Source organism: Primulina eburnea, chromosome 17 (assembly GCF_022965805.1).
Source record: "Primulina eburnea isolate SZY01 chromosome 17, ASM2296580v1, whole genome shotgun sequence".
Taxonomy (NCBI): Eukaryota; Viridiplantae; Streptophyta; class Magnoliopsida; order Lamiales; family Gesneriaceae; genus Primulina; species Primulina eburnea.
In genome coordinates this window covers 28,342,207-28,363,538 of record NC_133117.1, presented here as the reverse complement: position 1 = coordinate 28,363,538, position 21,332 = coordinate 28,342,207, and the positions used below count along the sequence as shown (strand labels likewise).

Below are 21,332 nucleotides of genomic sequence, written 5' to 3'. Positions count from 1 at the left end.
TTATTAGTCTGTTAGTAGTGGCTCGGGTAAGGGCGCTACACCAAAAACAAACACAAGTGAGGTGGCATCAAACAAGCTAGTTGCTTAATAAGAACCATTTGAATATCAAGTGAAGGAGTTAAAAACGTAATGGTTGGTTCCAAAAACCCAAGATATCAAAAAAATCTCGTGTTACACAAGTTCCACACAGGAAACACTAAGAACCTAGAAACCCCAGAGGCAAACAATGTTTAAATTATGCAAACGACAAGAATGCACCCAAAAATGACTCGATGTACAAATGTCAGGAACTAAAGGAGAAACAAACCAGGAAACAAAAAAATGACATCACTGTACTAGAAGACAAAAAAAAATCATTTTAGATATATGAACGAAAAAAAAATACTAAAACTCGAGTTATTTTTAAAAATTTATGATGAAAACAACACAAGAATGATATGAGCGCGGAAGGAATAAAAAGAAATACAGGCATGAAGCCATCAAATTGGGAAGCTTGGACCATCTTTCCGAGCCTAAGATTCTCCTTCTCAATGTGATTCTTGCAAGTCTTGCACGACGATCTTGATGACTTTGCATATTCCACTTCCACGGCTTTTGAGGGTTCGCCATTTCCCCCACTTTCCTGTCTTTTTGCCCCTTTTTCTGCCTTCCTTTTGCACTCGGTGTAGATTCAGAAATAACGTGACTACAGGATTCTGCACACCGACTGTGAAAGAAATGATAAGAGTACTTGTTACCGCAGTGGGATCTAGGGACTCACTTTGAGCTTAGGCCCACTAACATACATTGTACTGACAATCAAAATCCAAAAACTTTCAAACAAATTCGATGGTCCTTGAATTGCAAAAAAAATTTAACTTGTTAATATCTCAGGCTGTAGATATTAAATGGAAAAATTAATGATTTTTAAATGTTTTTGTCATTCTAATTATTATATATTCATTAAACAATTGATTGGAGTCCAAACTTCCTTCCTCTCTTGCAAATTAAACAGTAGCCAACAATAGCATATTCTGGCCACCATTTTATTTTATATACAAAAATGAGTAATATTCATTTCTCTTTGATTATTTTTTTTTTTGAAAATATATCATATTTGAAAAAGTTCGGTGCTGCAGTTTTATCGAGAATTCCAATGAATCGATGTCAACTACTTGGAAGAAGACAATAACGAATTTAGCACAACTTAAAATGGCACGACTCCTGTGGCACATGAGGCAGCGTTTATCTAGTTTTTGTATTTGCTTTTTCCATTGAGGGAAAAAAGATGGTTTTCTTCGCAGAAATTGTTCTTCAACTTGATTTCGCAGTGACGAGCATTTTCTTTTTCTCAATTTATGCGTACTACACTTTCATCTCACACGGACCAAATTTTCCATGTACATACACGAGCATTTTCTTTTTCTCAGGAAGTTCTTCTCTACCGAACAGGCTACAGGTCTTTGTTATGTCATGCACATCGTTAATTTTTTTAGACACGCTGGTGTAACTCTTACTGTATTTAAAAATTCACATCACAAGCTCATTAAATATAAGCAATTCAATGTGATTCCATCCAGGAACAAAAAATATATGGCGGGGTGTCAAACCTGCAATCGAACCAAGAGCTTCAGCTGCTTCATGGTCTGACCATCGGATGCTCATGTACATCCCTGAGGACTTGGGACAGTGCATCTGAAGCTTTTTGTTCTGCTGCAGTTGCCCTAATACATAGGCAACCTGGGGAATAATAAAAACAAGGAGGTTAACGAATATAACAATGAACAGGCTTATGGTTAATAGGTTAAGGGTGAAATAGTGTTGGCTCATACCAATTAGAGGAAAGCCACAATTTAGAGAAAAAGCCCAGTTTATATGGTTGCACAACAAAGTTACATATACAAACTATAAATTTAACTTAGTGCTAAGTAATTGTCATGCAAATAGTGTGAACAATGTCGAATGGATAAAGATAATAACTGACAACTACAATCCTATCGGATATATTAAGCAAGAAGAGACAAACAACAGACCTCATGTCGTAGAAGAGGCACTTTTTGCACCAGGGGATTCTATAATGGCAGATAGTAGCATCATTATCACCAAGATCCGGAGGGCAAAAAGACAGCATATTGCTCGTACGTGCACTTATTTTCATTCAATAGAATTTCTCTGAGAAGTGGAAAGGGATAAGTAAAAGCAACTGGTAGAATCAGGATACATATAGTCATCTACCTATATCTAGAATGGCTACCTAAGTTCTTTTACAGAAGAACATTAGCAGGGGCGCGCGGATCAACTGACAAGAAAAGAGATGACTCTCCAGCCACAGAATTCGTCATCTCCTCTATTCGACTCAGTGCTAGCTCACATGTTTCTCGAACTTCCTGGGCAGGATCTAAAGTTAAACTACTCTTCAAATGGGAATAACACACTCCAACCCGATAGCACCAAGAGCTTCCGCAGCCTGTGATGCACAAGTTCACAAGATTATCTAAACCCAAGGGAACATTTTCAAATGATGAACCAAGTGAAGAAAATATTCAAAAGCAAGTTACCTCATGGCGAACAATGGGATCAATGAAAGATCATTTAGAACTACTTCTAAAGCAGGAATGGAACGAATATCTTGCATTCAACCCAAAGCAAATGGCACCCATGGGCAAGCAGATTGAAGCATCCCTAGTTGCTGAAATAGAAAAGGCCACAACTTCAGGCTCCTAATTTTAGGATAATAATAATAAACACAATTTCACAACAAAAGTGAAATCGTTTCAACAATACAAACAATCGGAATTTATTCCTACTTTCAAACTTAAGAGGACTACTTAAAAATAGTAATTAACATTTCGCAGCATCTTTCTTGTTTTGGGTTTCAATCAAGCATGTAAAGAGTTTATTATCATTCTTGATGAAGCTTCCAATTTCTATTTTGCATTTACAGCTTTTTGCATAATTCAAATTAATCTAAAAATGAATAGATAGGTAACATGGAAGTTCAACCGCAAAAGAAAGGTGAAACATTTAAAAAACGAATAATTTAACCAAACAGAGCCCCGTACACCAAATTATAAACATAACGGCAGCCAATAGCATTGAACAGCCCGAAGCCTATTGACTACAATTACAATGTCCAACCCGAATTAAATGGAAGAAATTCTTTGACAGCCCATTGCCTGTAACATACCTTGTATTAGGGCATTGCGAGCGTCAGAGCCATGGAGGGTTCGAAGAGAAAACAGAGCTCTAAATCTTCTCGGATATTGGCTGGTTCTAGTCCAATAATTGCTTGCACAAAAAACTCTCGGTTTCGGCAGAAAACTCGGAATGAACGATCGGAATCGGGACAAGCTTCCGTCGGAAACAATTTATGCAATCGAAGAAGGCCTCTTATCTCGCAGTTCCGACCACCGCCAAACTTCCGAGAATCTAGGGTTTGAGAGAGGCCGATGATTAATAAGATAAATTATAAGGGATTAGTGGACTACAAATTGTGCCTAAGTAGAGATTTCAATTTAGTCGCTTGTGTTTTTGTCTTTATTTTCATCGAATGACATTCAATCATAATTATTTAATTAAATAACTAATATTATTTTTTTCACGAAAATTTTTGTGAGACGGTCTCACAGATAAATTTTTGTGAGTCGAATCTCTTATTGAGATCATTTCTGAAAAAAATATTTCTTTTTATGCTAAGAGTATTACTTTTTATTGTGAGACCCGTTCTCACAAATAAAGATTCGTGAGACCGTCTCACAAGAGACCTACTTTTTTTATTTTTATTAAGGAGACATATGTGACCACTACATTTCTAAATTCGGACTAACACGATAGTTTATAAATATTATTGTTTAATTTTATATTTATATGATATGATTAAATATATGTACATATAATGATATGATGGGTTTTTTAATTAGTAAAGCTGCTATTAAATTTTCTCAACCCAATCCCTAATTGCAAATTATAAACTCTCATGATATACAAGTTTTTAACCATATAATAATTATATAAATCTATAATGATATCTTTCATTTAATAATATGATTTTGATGAAAAAATAACTAAAGAAATTTGTCTTCACATGATTACAAGACTAATAATATGTCTAATTCACTAAAAAAAAAAGAAAAAAATAGAATTGAAACTGGATTTGGAAATCCATTTTGAATTTAGCAAAAATTTAAAATGTAATTTGAAATTTGATTTAACAATTAAACGTAATTTTTATATATATAAACAAATTGGTATTTTATAATTTTATAATAATTTTTATCAATAATATTTATATAATTAATCATCTATAAATTATCAATAACAAATTTTTTTTTGAACATGTTAAAATATTTTTAATTGAATTAAATTTTATATTAAATAAAAATATAAAATTATAAAGATGTAAAAAGAATAAATTTATCATATATGTATAGACGAGTGTATCTGAATTGATAGTATAGATGTTTGGATAAATGATACTTTATTAGTAAAAATAGTTTTATTTTCATTTGTAATTCAAATCAAAAGATATCTCATGACTAAAAATGTACTATCTAGGTGTAAACAAAATTCTGGTTAAACCGAATTAATTCAGAAATTTGTTTTGGTTAATCATTTTTTAAAAATTTAAATATAATTCAGTTTTAGTTATCGTTATAAAAATATCGTTAGAACGAATTAACCGATTGAGAAATTTGTTTTTTGGTAATTTTAATTGCTTATTATGATTTGGTCATCTTTGTGTCATTTTCAGTTTTTTTTTATCTATTGTTCATATCTGAGTTTTTTTTGATTTATAATTTTAGACATTTTTCGACATAGTACTGATGTAATATCGATGTGTATAGTGTACATTAACAATCTCGATAAAAAACTAAAATTAGCAATAATTGAAAAATACATAACTAAAATTGAATTTTATAACATAAATAAAATGCTGAAATCGCAGATTACCAAAAAAAAAAAACAAACAAACAAATTTTCTTTTTAATATTAAATAAAATATAATTTACAGAGCCATATCTGCATGATACTTATTGGATTGGGCTTCAGCTGGCCCATGCTGAGAAAAATCTATCACCAAGCCTGCAACCTTTTCTCTCCATTATTCTCTACCCAAGCAATTTCGAAGAAATCCCAGGCCAAGTCTCACGTCGATTGCCTTCGCAGCAGCATCACGGAGTCTTGCGAGTTATATCAAACAGCCTTCGCCGCTCCGTCATCGGAAACCCATTTATTCGCTATCCATAGCCGCCATAGATGATGGCTTAGAATCGAGTAGCTGACCCTTGCCCTCGAGTTCAGAGGTAAAAAAATGAAAAATGAACATACATCATCGTCCCTGGCTTGGTTTAATTTTCCATCTAGTCCCATTCCTCTGCCTAATTTCAATTCAAATCCTCTGGTTCTAATTTGTACCATGTTCTCGCAGTGAACAATAGCAAATCATAAATCCAAATCGAGGCCCGAGGAGAAGCCAGACGATCTCGTGCGCAGTAAGTCGAGGTAATCCCAGTGGGCGAAACATAACGTGGGTTCCTGTTAGTTTATAGATGACCAAAAACCGAGTCTAGTCTTGAGTTTTTCAAATGCGGTCTGTGTACATTGTCACATGTGTGAATGAAGTTCTTGGTTCTACAAATTTTATTTCCAAAGATTACATTGACTCGTGGGCACAAACACTGCAAAAAGGTTTTTTTTTCCTACGCGTCATTATTTGTGTGACCAAAACACGATAATTGAATTGCCCTTGTTTACAGATTGACTGTTCTTATTGTTTTTCTTTGGTGGCGTTTGTTTAATTCCTATTTATTTTGATCGTTATTTTAGTTTGTGGTATCTGAATTCTTGATGGGTATGAGCAAAACCGAAGTGAATTTAAGAAAGTTACTTGCAGCCACTCCACAACAACAAAATCAAGCAAGCTCTTGCATTAAGCTCGCCTTCCTCTCAATCCATTGCTATATAGGCCATCATAGCCTGATAGTTTGCACTTCTGTCAATTGAGTTTCAAATATTTATGCTTAATCATTTAATATTAGCATTGATTCCTCTGAAAATTTACTTGTTTAACATGATATTCTGGCTTATCTACTGAGCGATGTGTGGTGTTTGAGCTTCTAAAACCACCTTTGATATAGTGGTCTGAGTGCTCGCTTTCAGTTTTGTTTCATACTAACATGGAAGCCATTGAAGTTTTTTAACACCCATTTTCTTTCTGTAGTATGTAGCCACTCTAAGAGAGCAATTGGAACAATTGGGAGAAGAAAGGGGTCCTGAAGGATTGCCAAGGTTGTTTGTTTTTTCTCTTGGGATATATCTTATTTCACATCACATTTTCTTGATGTCGTCGTGTATGCAAAGGATTGTAACTTCTAATTATGTGAGTTAGAATTAGATTGTACTCTTATATTGGACTTATTTCATGTGTTGATCAGATTTTTTACTCCTTTGTATAACTCGTACATAATTCTTGATTATATAACTTATCTTCATGGTATTGCAATTTACGTCCGGAATAACAGTTTGAGAGGTGGTGAATTTTAAAACAAATTATTTTAGGGGTACCTGGAAGAATTGAGCTGTCGTGGCTATTGAATGAATACTACCAACATCCGCATGTCTAAGAATTACTGTAGGATGATGGATACGTCATACTCGTTGGACTCCGGCATCAGTTCTATGAGAACTCCATTATGTCATTGTTTGTACGTGGCTCATGTTCACATTACATGCTAGAGTGAAATATAGCGCCAAATACTAAGAGGCGAGTGAAACACCCTCCATGATGGGCTTCCTTAGGTGCTTGCTTCCGAAGAGGTGGGCAAATCGTGATCCCACATCTATTCCCCAAGCATTCGAAGAGACTAATAACCTTAGTGCCTTTCTCACCAAGAAAGTTAGCATTTTGGGTTTGGGTTATGTTCTTAGATTTATGGCCTACAGTGTAATTGGTGTAGACTTTGTCAAACAAAATTATTCATGCTCTTCATTCAGAAAAATTACATTCTGTTGACAGCTCCATTGCTCTTCCTTGATGTTAAACTTAAATTTGAATGCTTGCATTCCTGATTTTATTGTGGCTTCATCTACACTCGTCCTTCCACGCTATTTTACAGAGTTTCAAAAGGTCAATTAAGAGAATATTCAGAAAAGTTGAAGCTATACAGCAAAGTTAGCGGAACCTGAGGTATATTTAGTGTAGTTGGTTCCTTGTATTTATTCCCCTTCAGTAGCTCTATGAAACATGTGTAGGTATTGAAATCTCGGCGGAAGCTTGAAAATGCATGTTCTCAAATATGATGATATCATAAGATTTGTTAAAATTTTTAAATCACAAGCTGTTATAGTTACAATCAATATACTGTAATATTTGACTATGATTTCTTAATTTTGATGCATATTCCGACTAATAAACATAGTTTTATATATGATTACTCTCTTTTTACAACATTGACATATAAAGTCACTGCACACTGAAACCAATCGTGTTTATAAAGTTTGAACTCTTCCTGTTTATGTTAATAATTTCTAACTACTCTTCTTTACTTGGCAAGTCTGAGTCCAGTGTAGAGGTTCCTCAGCTGCCTCTCTGAAGACTGATACGGACGAATCCCCTTCTAAATCAGAGGAAGGGAGTGTTTATACTCCCAGAGGACTGAGGAAGAGATTTGTGGTGAAAGGGACATCTGTGGTCATTGTTATATGTTTAATATTTCTGAAGTCGATGTTAACTGATGCAGCCCCTGTCAGAGCATAGTCTCATGATCTGTTGAAGATAATAATTCAAGGTCAATCAAATTGGATGCTGCAGCACAGAGTCATTTGAGAAACAACCGGTATCTTTTCATTTTAGTATTTTTTGGTCATAAAGTGCCGTTATTAATGCAATTTACTTAACTAATATCTAAAACTGTTAACATTTGTTTGAGAACTTGTATCAAATATCAACGATTTAGCAACTACGCATAACCAATCATTGCAGAGTTATGCTGAGTATGCTTTCAGATATTGTCCCATTCCAACATTAAAAATTCACAATTACTCTAGCTTTTTCTTATATCCAGTATTGATTATGATATTTTTTAAGTAAACCTTGACTGATTATTCCAGTATTTGTTTGTCTGAACACTTTCCGTTTTGTTGTGACCATTGTTCGGTTTGGAATAAATATGCTTAGGCACTTAGAATTCGAAGGTCATTCTGTGTTCAAAATGCAAACAAGTTTTACAAGTACAACAATATCTAAACACATCTTGATCAAAATCAATTGAGAGGGACACTAGGCCGGATTTATATTTTTGACTGGGTATTCTGGATGTGGTTGAAAATCAGCAACGGTGATAAATATTTTATTTAGGTAATCTGAGTCACAAATTTCAGTCTTATCTGATCTTGATTAATGGTTTGCCTTGTCCGGTCTCCTCCATGTTATATCTTTTTCTTGGTCTACTTTATCTGCTAGTTTTAAAGTTCTAATAATTGTATCCATTTTAGAGCATTGTCCTTGTTGCAGATGTTTTACCTGCAACTTATCATCTTATTGTTTTTCCATCAGAATACTTCAAGAAAATTTGATCGATGAAATGGTTCTTTTGGCAAGGAAACTTAAAGAGAGTGGTCTTGTGTGATCAATCCATCCAAAACACGCAGAAGGTGAGTTTGAAATTTTACTTGCTTGCCGTTATTTTCACCATTGGCCTTGCAGAAAGCAATCTATTCTCTTTCACCCATGTACCGAAATTGTTATTAAGAGCTGTTGCATTTGATCCCCCATGGATTTTGAAGGAATTTTATTCCTTGACATATTTCCTTTTTAATAATTTCCTTGTTTAAAGATCTTTTTTTGTTTGCCTTTCTAGACATATTATATGATCTCGTATAGAGTAATATAGTCACCGATAATATCTTTAAGATAGGTTATAATCTCTAAGATATGCTATCATTGATTCAAAAGAGTTTATTTCTTATAAAATTGGTTTCCATATTTTATAGACTGTGAAGACAAGCTAGTAAAATAGGAGAAGAAGATATGGAAGAAAGAGAGACGGGAAGAGACGCATTCGTACGAAAAAGGTTTCTGAGTGAAGCAATCTCGCGTCGTTGACAAAAGTTTCGCTGTGAAGTGCTGACAATATTTGAAGACAACACCCTAATCACTGTTTTGATTAGTGTGTTGAGTTTTGAAGATTTTTCACTTCTCAGTTGATGCATCCGATATAGTTTTGTTATACGGTTGTTTAGAGGTTTAGGATGCAATTTGTTACTCATCTTTTTAAGGGAGTTGTTTGATTCTTTCACTAGTATTGGTTTTTGTAAACGTACAAGTTTTTCTAGTGAATTATTTTTCCTGAGGCACCGCACAAGTATTTTATACTTGTGCATAATTAACTGACTCGTATCTCGTATTACTATTATTCCAGTTACATTTAGTGTTAAAATATAATTTCCGCTGCATGTTGTTGTGGGTGTTACAATACCTACGCACAACACTTACATTCTGATACACACAACATTCACCTTTGTCACGTTCACATCAGAAAACGGAACTTTCAATTGGTACAGAGCCTCTACTTGACGCTACTAAGTGAGATCCTGTTTTTGTTTTTTTTCTCAGAGTGAAAAAGGATTATGAAGCATCAACACACTGTTTTTAAGACCTCCCGTGCTGGATGGATCAAACTATGCTTTGTGGAAAGTAAAGATGAGGGTCTTTATTAAATCCATTGAGGAAAAGCCTGCAGCGTTGTACTTGATGGTTGGAGTCCACCAAAGATCGACGATATTGATGGAGACACTCGGCTCAAACTGAAAGTACATGGACAATCGATGAAGTGCAAACTTCGAACTTTAATTCTAAGGCTCTCAATTGCTATATTTTCGTCTGTTGACACAAGGATGTTCAATTTAATCACCAACTGTATTTGTGCCAAAGAAGCTTGGGATACTTCAGAACCATTGTGAAGGATCTGAGAGTGTGCGGAAAACTAGGCTCAGGATGGTGGCATCAAAATTTGAAAGCTTGAGAATGGATGACAGGAGTCTATCCTTGATATGATAGCCAGCTGAGACAATTGTCTAATGAAGCCACAGTCTTGGAGATCCCATGACAAATAAAATTGGTGAACAAAGTTTTGAGATCCCTTCCTGAGAAATTTAATGTCAAAGTTTGTGCAATAGAAGAATTGAAAGATACTTCAAAAATCAACCTGGACGATTAATGAGCTCTCTCAGAATTTTCGATATGAATCTTGACCTACAAAAGAAGAATAAAGGGAAAACATAGCACTTGAGTTTCACTGCTCCATGATGAGATCCTTCAAATACCTAAAGAAGTGAGTGAATTTGATTTAGGTGAAGACTCTATCTCTCTATTTACTAAGAAATTCGTGATTACTTAATAAAATGAGAGAGAAGAAGAAAGTTGGACAGAAATCAGTGTTGCCCCAAATCACGTCTTCCGTAAAAGCTCAAAAGTTTACTCATATGAAAGGACAATTTCGAAAAAAACACGAAGTGCAAATCCAATCAATGTCAGAAATCTCGATTCAGTGCAATGTAGAGATTGTTCGGGATATGGACACCTATGCCAATGAGTGTGCCAATCGACTTCGAAGGAACAAAGGCATGACTGTCACCCTGAGTGATGAAGAGTCTGAAGATTAGAAGAATCAAATGAATCTGAAAATCACACATCGTTATCTGTGTGACCAAGAGAGAAACGCTCAATGCAAATCAATCCTTTGGGTGTTGCCACAGGTGCTGCAATACCTGGCCGCAACACTTCTTCGAATTCAGTATGTCTTAATTCCACAACTTTGGGAGTCAAGTCAGTCTGAACCCCCAAGAGGTAGATGATGATGAAGTCACTTTAGAAAGCGTGCAGACAATGTACGAAGAACTGTATGAAGCTGGATCAAAAGAACTAAAGAAATGCAATTCTCCTCAGAGAGAACGCTGAGATGAAGTCACAAATATCACGACTTGAATATCTTGAGCAAGAAAGATCTGGAATTATGCAAAGTCAAGGAGGAACTTGGAGAAGCAACTCAGATTCTCACCAAAATGAATTCAAGTTCATCCAAACTTGATTCACTCTGATGATTGGAAAAATGACAAAGCCGAACTTGGGTATTGAATAACCTGTTTGAAATTGGGAATCTTCCAATACTGAGAGAAAACCAACTGTCTTTGTCAAAGGAAGTGATAAAACTCGAATCCTACACACACCTGAAAGAAGTGTTCCACCAAGAAGGCATTCGTCTACCAAGAAGTCCAAATCCAGAAAACGCCACTTTATCTGTCACTATTGTTTTAGACCTGGCATATCAAACCCTACTGTTTTAAACTGAGAGATGATTACAAGAGATGAGAATCTGAACAGGTTTGCCACAGTGTTTGTATACCACCCGCGCAACACTCCAACAGAAAACCGAGGTAAAAAAAGTTTGGTACCAAAGGCTAAAATTCATGTTTTGTTATTTATACTATTAAAGACTAACATTGCAGAATATGGTACTTGATAGTGGCTGTTCACGCCACATACAGGTTCTAAAGACCATTTGATTGACTATGTTGAACTGAGGAGTAGTCATGTGACGTTTGGTGGAGAGCTAAAAGAGAATAGCTGGCAAAGGGACGTTGAATGTTGATGGGCTACCCACTTTACATAATGTGCTCTATGTAGAAGGACTTAACTCAAACTGTATAAGCATAAGTCACTTTGTGATAACGGTTTGCATGTTAAGTTTGATAAAGATAATGTGTGAGTTTGATAATACTGATACGTGTATTTTGACAGGTGACAAAGGTCTGTGGACAACTGTATCAACTTGGAAAAACCTTGTGTGCAATCATTCAAAGGTGAGTGAATTAAACTTGTGGCATCAAAAGTTGGGTCATGCAAACTTCAAGACTTTAAAGAACCTTGGTAAGTACGATGCTGTGAGAGGTATGCCTAATTTATCGTCTGAAATTCTTTATGTTTGTGGTGCATGTCAAAAAAGTAAAAAACAACACGTGTTCCCATCAAGTGTTGCAACACTTGGGACAACACGGTGTCTTGAACTCCTGCACATGGATCTTATGGGTCCAATGGAAGTGGAAAGTCTTGGAGGTAAAAATATTCATGTGTTTGTGTGGACGATTTCTCTCGTTACATGGGTAGCTTTCTTTAAGAAAGTCCGACACTTTTTGAGGTTTTTAAGAAATTGCATGCTAAGATTACTAATCACATGATTGAGGGTTGGTAAGATAAGAATAGACATGGTAAGAATTTGAGGACCTCTCACTTCATTTTTTCTGTGAAAAGAGAGGGATAACTCATGAATTTTCGGCCCCTAAACTCTCAACAATATGGAATAGCCGAAAGGAAGAATAGGACATTGCAGAAATGGCCAGAGTCATGTTAGTTCAAGAATATTTCAAAACGATTTTGGGGCCGAGGCCTTAAACACCGCATGTCACATTTCGAATCGTGTGTACTTAAGAAGTGGTTCTACTATGACACCCTATGAATTATCATGGGTAGGAGGCAAATCTGAAGTACTTTTCATGTTTTTGGGTGTGTATGTTTGTTTTGAATGACAGAGACCACTTGCTAAGTTTGACTCTAAAGTATAAGTGTTTATTCCTTGGCTATTCTCCAATAGTCGTGCATATCGCATGTATACTTAGAACAAGAACGACTATAGAATCTATTAACGTTTTTTTTGATGATCTTGCAGATTTAACGGGAAAACAATCGAGAATGATGTGGATGGACTCCTGGATACAAGTGAGACACTGCCTAACACAGATTGTTGCACCCGTGTTTGAACACCTGAGACAACACCTGCACCGGCAGAATCGAAAGATGAGTAAGGAGAGAATTCTGAAAATGATGATGATGTAACCAATGAGGGGATTGACATTCCCAGTAAGATTCAGAAAAAATCATCCTTCATCTCAAGCATTGGAGAAACATTGGAGAGAATGCAAACTAGAGGAAAGGAGGGTAGACTATCGGAAATGATGGGACTTGTATGCATGACTTCCGTTACTCTCAGGTAAGCCTTCTTGTTTTGTTCACACTCATTGAACCCAAACTATAAATGAAGCCTTAAAAGATGATTTGGGTTGATGCGATGCATGAGGAACTTGAACAATTTGTTAGGAATGAGGTTGGGATTTGTGTTTCCGCAGACCTGATAAGGTGAGTGTCATAAAAGGACAAAAGAAAATATAAGAAAAACTACATGGTGCTAATCAACTAACATACCTTCAAGAGAAAGTCGTTACTTGTTTCTTCAGGGATTTTCCACTTTCCCTTCACACGCTGAGGTTTAGCGGTGGAATACGAACACTTACTCCACTCTGATAAATATCCACAGGCATCGGTACATTCCTGAGGAATAACGAAGCCACTCCCGAGCAAAGAGGGCATTTTGAAAGTGCTCCAAAAAGCATTCCATCGCACTAAAAGGACCAAAAAAGGAGAAACAATAAGAGGGGTCCAACATTAGAGAACCATTGACACGATAAAACTGAATGGCACAATAATTAGCAGGTTAATAGATGAAATTAGAACCAATCAGGACATGTACGAAACGAAAATCAGCGAGATAAAAATAGTAATAAATCAATCCAGATATATAACATTTGGGTGGGAGGGGATTTTTTAGGCTTTTCTAAAGTAAGCATTTCAAATGATTTCACTAGGTCAAAGAGTTTTGCAGTCAAATTGATCGAAAAGAGAATAAAATTTACCAACGTTCTCGCAAATCAAGCTCTGATCCCTTCAAATCCTGATCATTGACTTCAAGCATCTCCCTCAACTCTGAAGAAGTCACATGCTTTTTGAGATCATCTTTAAGCTCCCACAGAGCCTTAGTCTGATCCTCAAGTTGGCTTTCCAGGACAGATTCTTTTAAGGGCTCACCTTCAACATTTTTCACATTATTTTCAGAAGGCAACTTGATTGAAGAACTGTTACCTCCATCTTTAGAATTTTTCGGTTTCGGATCACTTTCAATGCTCTTTTCCTCTTGTTACCACTTTTGGATGTTGAATCCTGCAACATATTTTTCTCCTCTTTAACGTCTACTTTTGTGCCTGAAACAAAAACCATGGGTCATCATGACAGTATCCAAAGAAATCCCCAAGAAATCTAATGATTTATCCTGAAAATTTGAAAGTTGGACCTTCTAAAGCTGAGGCATTATTTGTAACAAGAGAAGTAACTGTCGCACGATCAGTGGCTGAAAGACTTTCCCATCCAGAAAATTTTTCTACCTGGAAGTCGGTGACATTTCCCATGTAACACTTTGCATGGTGCCATGCCAAGGCTCTAGCACTTTCACCTTCAGGTTTAGTTGATATACGAACCTAAGTAAAGAGAGGGGGGGGGGGGGGGGGGGGGGGACAGATCTTTAACAAGGCTTCCACGGACCTGATGGCATCTGTATACTGGTCATGAAGCAAATTTACAAAATCTAAATTTGCGAAAGGAACAATGGTAACGACAGTTCGAGAAGAACCCCTCTTCAGTTCAATTGGAAATTGGGGAAATCAGAATAGCATCAGGTAAAGACTTTACAGTGAGACATCAGAGCATGCAAAGCCATGATTGTAATAATTGCTTGCAAAAAAAAAAACATGAATAGACATGAAAATAATGAATTATTTCCGAATAGCTATATATCTGTAACTAGTGTAGTAAATAGTGACGAACAGAGATGCCATGATTAGGTTCTTGACAATAACCCTTAAATAAGTTTGTGCTACAGATGTAACTGACTGAAAGCCCACTCGACATCCCCAACTCATCTGTTTCATTAAGAAATTGTGCACCATCATATGGTCCAGCAGGAGTAAACAGGTTTTAAAACTATCTTACCTTATAATTAGGAAGAATGCAAGTAAAAAGGATGATGAGTACATGCACATATATAGAAGATTGGCTAAATCAAACATCAATCTCGTTATTGTTTAACAGGGAAAGTCACAAATACTTAACCTCTTCCCTTTGTAATCTTTTGATTGCAGTATCGACAAGTAGCACGGGATGTTGGTGAAACTTCTATGCCACAATGGAGGGCAGGAGAAGCAACGGAATCTGTCTGACCGACACCATCTACGTATTTTCTAATTGTCTGTTGATCTTCCCACCGAAGCAATTCTAAGCCTTCGACATCATCAACCCTGATGTGAATATAAGAAATGTAAAAGAATTTACCATTAGTCCATCAAAGGTTGAATAAAATCCTGTATATGATAGCACTTACGATTTTATCTGTTTTTTTTTCTTCATGATGCAATGAGCATGGTTCCACATCTGGCTCCAAATGTAATGACCCGAATTCTTATTTTGAATTAAGTATTAATTAAGAGATAATGATTTGTTAATTAAGTATTATTAAGAATTGTTAATACGGGATTAAGCTGTTGGTATCCACCGAAAGTTAAATGGATAATCCGATCTACCTCAGATTTCATTATCTCGAGAAATCTAACTAGACCAATGAGATTCTGACACGTGGCGGATAAGATTGGTTCGGGTTTTCTGAAATAGTGCGGATGCAGCCTATAAATGGAAGCCGATTCTTTTGTTCTTCACCGCATTCTTCAGAGAGAAGTTCTAGTTATCCTTTAGGTTTTTCTAGCCAGTTTCTAGGGCACTTTGGTGTCGGGAAGTTTCGGAGCTAGTATCGACTCGAGGAGGGGTCGGTGAGCTGAGATCGAGACATCATCAGCGGGCTGACGACGGACGCAGGTATAACCCTAAATCCTTAGATAGTGGTTTAAGGATCGTTAGGGAGCTTGTAGCATGTTTGATCTGGTTTGTTAGTGATTTCATTGTGTTGATATTGTCTAGGTTCAGAGCTTTCTGTCAGATTGTTTTAGTGAGGTACGTGATGTACTGACTGAGATATCCAAGCATAGTATACACACTTATATGCTGCATATTTATCTGTTGCATGATACATGTTTTACTGCTTTGGCATATTATGCATGACACATCATGTTGAGTCTGATATCTTTTGAGATATACCTCGTTTGTTGGGGCCGCTCAGCCCTATTCTGTATTGTGGACGATGGGGCATCGAGAGCTACAGTGTCCGACGGGACCCGCGGGCTCTGATGACCTGGACATTGCAGGTCCACGTCTTGATGATGAGTGTGGGAGCCAAAACATGCCTAGGGCAGATCAGAGACTACACACTCAGGCGCCTCTAGACTGAGCATGAGATTCTTGACTTGATCCTTGATATCCGAGCATATTTCATTTCGCATGCATCATATCAGTTTGTATACTCGTACATTCTCGTACTGGGCGATTGTCGCTCACGTCCTTGTTTTCATCTTGGGCACCCCATTCCACGGGGCAGGTCTTAGGTTGGACGGTTCGGACGACCAGGGCAGTGGCTAGAGCAGTGAGGTTTCAGTGGTGATCCAGTGGAGGTTTCATGTGGTTACCGTATTATCGTTCAGGATTATGTTTTGTTATGGTTGTATTATGTTTAAGACTGCTGTTATTGTTTTGGTTTGGTTTGAGTTGTAAGATGATTAAGTATTTGGTTTCCGCTGTTTAATTGTGGTTATTAAGTTTAATGTTGCATGTTTATTAGTCTGTTTAGTAGTGGCTCGGGTAAGGGCGCTACACCAAAAACAAACACAAGTGAGGTGGCATCAAACAAGCTAGTTGCTTAATTAAGAACCATTTGAATATCAAGTGAAGGAGTTAAAAAACGTAATGGTTGGTTCCAAAAACCCAAGATATCAAAAAAATCTCGTGTTACACAAGTTCCACACAGGAAACACTAAGAACCTAGAAACCCCAGAGGGCAAACAATGTTTAAATTATGCAAACGACAAGAATGCACCCCAAAAATGACTCGATGGTACAAATGTCAGGAACTAAAGGAGAAACAAACCAGGAAACAAAAAAATGACATCACTGTACTTAGAAAGACAAAAAAAAATCATTTTTAGATATATGAACGAAAAAAAAATACTAAAACTGAGTTAATTTTTAAAAATTTATGATGAAAAGAAACAACAAGAAGATATGAGCGAAGGAATAAAAGAAAAATACAGGCATGAAGCCATCAAATTGGGAAGCTTGGACCATCTTTCCGAGCCTAAGATTCTCCTTCTCAATGTGATTCTTGCAAGTCTTGCACGACGATCTTGATGACTTTGCATATTCCACTTTCCACGGCTTTGGAGGGTTCGCCATTTCCCCCACTTTCCTGTCTTTTTGCCCCTTTTTCTGCCTTCCTTTTGCACTCGGTGTAGATTCAGAAATAACGTGACTACAGGATTCTGCACACCGACTGTGAAAGAAATGATAAGAGTACTTGTTACCGCAGTGGGATCTAGGGACTCACTTTGAGCTTAGGCCCACTAACATACATTGTACTGACAATCAAAATCCAAAAACTTTCAAACAAATTCGATGGTCCTTGTGAATTGCAAAAAAAATTTAACTTGGTTAATATCTCAGGCTGTAGATATTAAATGGAAAAATTAATGATTTTTTAAATGTTTTTTCCATATCTAATTATTATATATTCATTAAACAATTGATTGGAGTCCAAACTTCCTTCCTCTCTTGCAAATTAAAACAGTAGCCAACAATAGCATATTCTGGCCACCATTTTATTTTATATACAAAATGAGTAATATTCATTTCTCTTTGATTATTTTTTTTTTTGAAAATATATCATATTTGAAAAAGTTCGGTGCTGCAGTTTTATCCGAGAATTCCAATGAATCGATGTCAACTACTTGGAAGAAGACAATAACGAATTTAGCACAACTTAAAATGGCACGACTCCTGTGGCACATGAGGCAGCCGTTTATCTAGTTTTTGTATTTGCTTTTTCCATTGAGGGAAAAAGATGGTTTTCTTCGCCAGAAATTGTTCTTCAACTTGATTTCGCAGTGACGAGCATTTTCTTTTTCTCAATTCTATGCGTACATACACTTTCATCTCACACGGACCAAATTTTCCATGATACATACACGAGCATTTTCTTTTTCTCAGGAAGTTCTTCTCTACCGAACAGGCTACCAGGTCTTTGTTATGTCATGCACATCGTTAATTTTTTTAGACACGCTTGTGTAACTCTTACTGTATTTAAAAATTCACATCACAAGCTCATTAAATATAAGCAATTCAAATGTGATTCCATCCAGGAACAAAAATATATGGCGGGGGTCAAACCTGCAATCGAACCAAGAGCTTCAGCTGCTTCATGTCTGACCATCGGATGCTCATGTACATCCCTGAGGACTTGGGACAGTGCATCTGAAGCTTTTTTGTTCTGCAGTTGCCCTAATACATAGGCAACCTGAGGAATAATAAAAACAAGGAGGTTAACGAATATAAACAATGAACAGGCTATATGGTTAATAGGTTAAGGGTGAAATAGTGTTGGCTCATACCAATTTAGAGGAAAGCCACCAATTTAGAGAAAAAGCCCAGTTTATATGGTTGCACAACAAAGTTACATATACAAACTATAAATTTAACATTAGTGCTAAGTAATTGTCATGCAAATAGGTGAACAATGTCGAATGGATAAAGATAATAACTGACAACTACAATCCTATCGGATATATTAAGCAAGAAGACAACAACAGACCTCATGTCGTAGAAGAGCACTTTTTGCACCAAGGGATTCTATAATGGCAGATATAGCATCATTATCACCAAGATTCCGGAGGGCAAAAAGAGCAGCATATTGCTCGTACGTGCACTTATTTTCATTCAATAGAATTTCTCTGAGAAGTGGAAAGGGATAAGTAAAAGCAACTGGTAGAATCAGGATACATATAGTCATCTACCTATATCTAGAATGGCTACCTAAGTTCTTTTACAGAAGAACATGAAGCAGGGGCAGCCGGATCAACTGACAAGAAAAGAGATGACTCTCCAGCCACAGAATTCGTCATCTCCTCTATTCGACTCAGTGCTAGCTCACATGTTTCTCGAACTTCCTGGGCAGGATCTAAAGTTAAACTACTCTTCAAAATGGGAATAACACACTCCAACCCGATAGCACCAAGAGCTTCCGCAGCCTGTGGATGCACAAGTTCACAAGATTATCTAAACCCAAGGGAACATTTTCAAATGACTGAACCAAGTGAAGAAAATATTCAAAAGCAAGTTACCTCATGGCGAACAATGGGATGCAATGAAAGATCATTTAGAACTACTTCTAAAGCAGGAATGGAACGAATATCTTGCATCTAACCCAAAGCAAATGCAGCCTCATGGGCAAGCAGATTTGAAGCATCCCTAGTTGCTGAAATAGAAAAGGCCACAACTTCAGGATCCTAATTTATAGGATAATAATAATAAACACAATTTCACAACAAAAAGTGAAAATCGTTTCAACAATACAACAATCGGAATTTATTCCTACTTTCAAACTTAAGAGGACTACTTAAAAAGAGTAATTAACATTTCTGCAGCATCTTTCTTGTTTGGGTTTCAATCAAGCATGTAAAGAGTTTATTATCATTCTTGATGAAGCTTTCCAATTTCTATATTTTGCATTTACAGCTTTTTGGCATAATTCAAATTAATCTAAAAATGAATAGATAGGTAACATGGAAGTTCAACCGCAAAAGAAAGGTGAAACATTTAAAAAACGAATAATTTAACCAAACAGAGCCCCGTACACAAATTATAAACATAACGGCAGCCAATAGCATTGAACAGCCCGAAGCCTATTGACTACAATTACAATGTCCAACCCGAATTAAATGGAATTGAAATTCTTTGACAGCCCATTGCCTGTAACATACCTTGTATTAGGGCATTGCGAGCGTCAGAGCCATGGAGGGTTCGAAGAGAAAACAGAGCTCTAAATCTCTCGGATATTGGCTGGTTCTAGTCCAATAATTGCTTGCACAAAAAACTCTCGGTTTCGGCAGAAACTCGGAATGAACGATCGGAATCGGGACAAGCTTCCGTCGGAAACAATTTATGCAATCGAAGAAGGCCTCTTATCTCGCAGTTCCGACCACCGCCAAACTTCCGAGAATCTAGGGTTTAGAGAGGCCGATGATTAATAAGATAAATTATAAGGGATTAGTGGACTACAAATTGTGCCTAAGTAGAGAATTTCAATTTAGTCCTTGTGTTTTTGTCATTTATTTTCATCGAATGACATTCATCATAATTATTTAATTAAATAACTAATATTATTTTTTTCACGAAAATTTTTGTGAGACGGTCTCACAGATAAATTTTGTGAGTCGAATCTCTTATTGAGATCATTTCTGAAAAAATATTTCTTTTTATGCTAAGAGTATTACTTTTTATTGTGAGACCCGTCTCACAAATAAAGATTCGTGAGACCGTCTCACAAGAGACCTACTTTATTTTATTTTTTATTAAGGAGACATATGTGACCACTACATTTCTAAACATTCGGACTAACACGATAGTTTATAAATATTATTGTTTAATTTTATATTTATATGATATGATTAAATATATGTACATATAATGATATGATGGGTTTTTTAATTAGTAAAGCTGCTATTAAATTTTCTCAACCCTAATCCCTAATTGCAAATTATAAACTCTCATGATATACAAGTTTTTAACCATATAATAATTATATAAATCTATAATGATATCTTTCATTTAATAATATGATTTTGATGAAAAAATAACTAAAGAAATTTGTCTTCACATGATTACAAGACTAATAATATGTCTAATTCACTAAAAAAAAAAGAAAAAAAATAGAATTGAAACTGGATTTGGAAATCCATTTTGAATTTAGCAAAAATTTAAAATGTAATTTGAAATTTGATTTAACAATTAAACGTAATTTTATATATATATTAACAAATTGGTATTTTATAATTTTATAATTAATTTTTATCAATAATATTTATATAATTAATCATCTATAAATTATCAATAACAAATTTTTTTTTGAACATGTTAAAATTATTTTTAATTGAATAAATTTTATATTAAATAAAAATATAAAATTATAAAGATGTAAAAAGAATAAATTTATCATATATGTATAACGAGTGTATCTGAATTGATAGTATAGATGTTTGGATAAATGATACTTTATTAGTAAAAATAGTTTTATTTTCATTTGTAATTCAAATCAAAAGATATCTCATGACTAAAAATGTACTATCTAGGTGTAAACAAAATTCTGGTTAAACCGAATTAATTCAGAAATTTGTTTTGGTTAATTCATTTTTTTAAAAAAAATTTAATTAATTCAGTTTTAGTTATCGTTATAAAAATATCGTTAGAACGAATTAACCGATTGAGAAATTTGTTTTTTGGTAATTTATAATTGCTTATTTATGATTTGGTCATCTTTTGT

The 21,332-nt window shown here is 35.6% G+C and overlaps 1 long non-coding RNA gene and 2 pseudogenes across 1 annotated transcript; 1 reads left to right on the top strand and 2 right to left on the bottom strand.

Annotated features, from left to right (window-relative positions):
- Positions 1–171: 171 nt before the first annotated feature.
- Positions 172–5,037, bottom strand: LOC140818007 (deoxyhypusine hydroxylase-B-like; annotated as a pseudogene).
- Positions 5,038–6,189: 1,152 nt separating this feature from the next.
- On the top strand, positions 6,190–8,628 carry LOC140817799 (uncharacterized). The gene is made up of 5 exons (XR_012114890.1): positions 6,190–6,267; positions 7,095–7,165; positions 7,533–7,651; positions 7,719–7,814; positions 8,534–8,628. It is a non-coding gene; the product is annotated as an uncharacterized lncRNA (long non-coding RNA).
- Positions 8,629–16,459: 7,831 nt separating this feature from the next.
- On the bottom strand, positions 16,460–20,020 carry LOC140818564 (deoxyhypusine hydroxylase-B-like; annotated as a pseudogene).
- Positions 20,021–21,332: the final 1,312 nt, after the last annotated feature.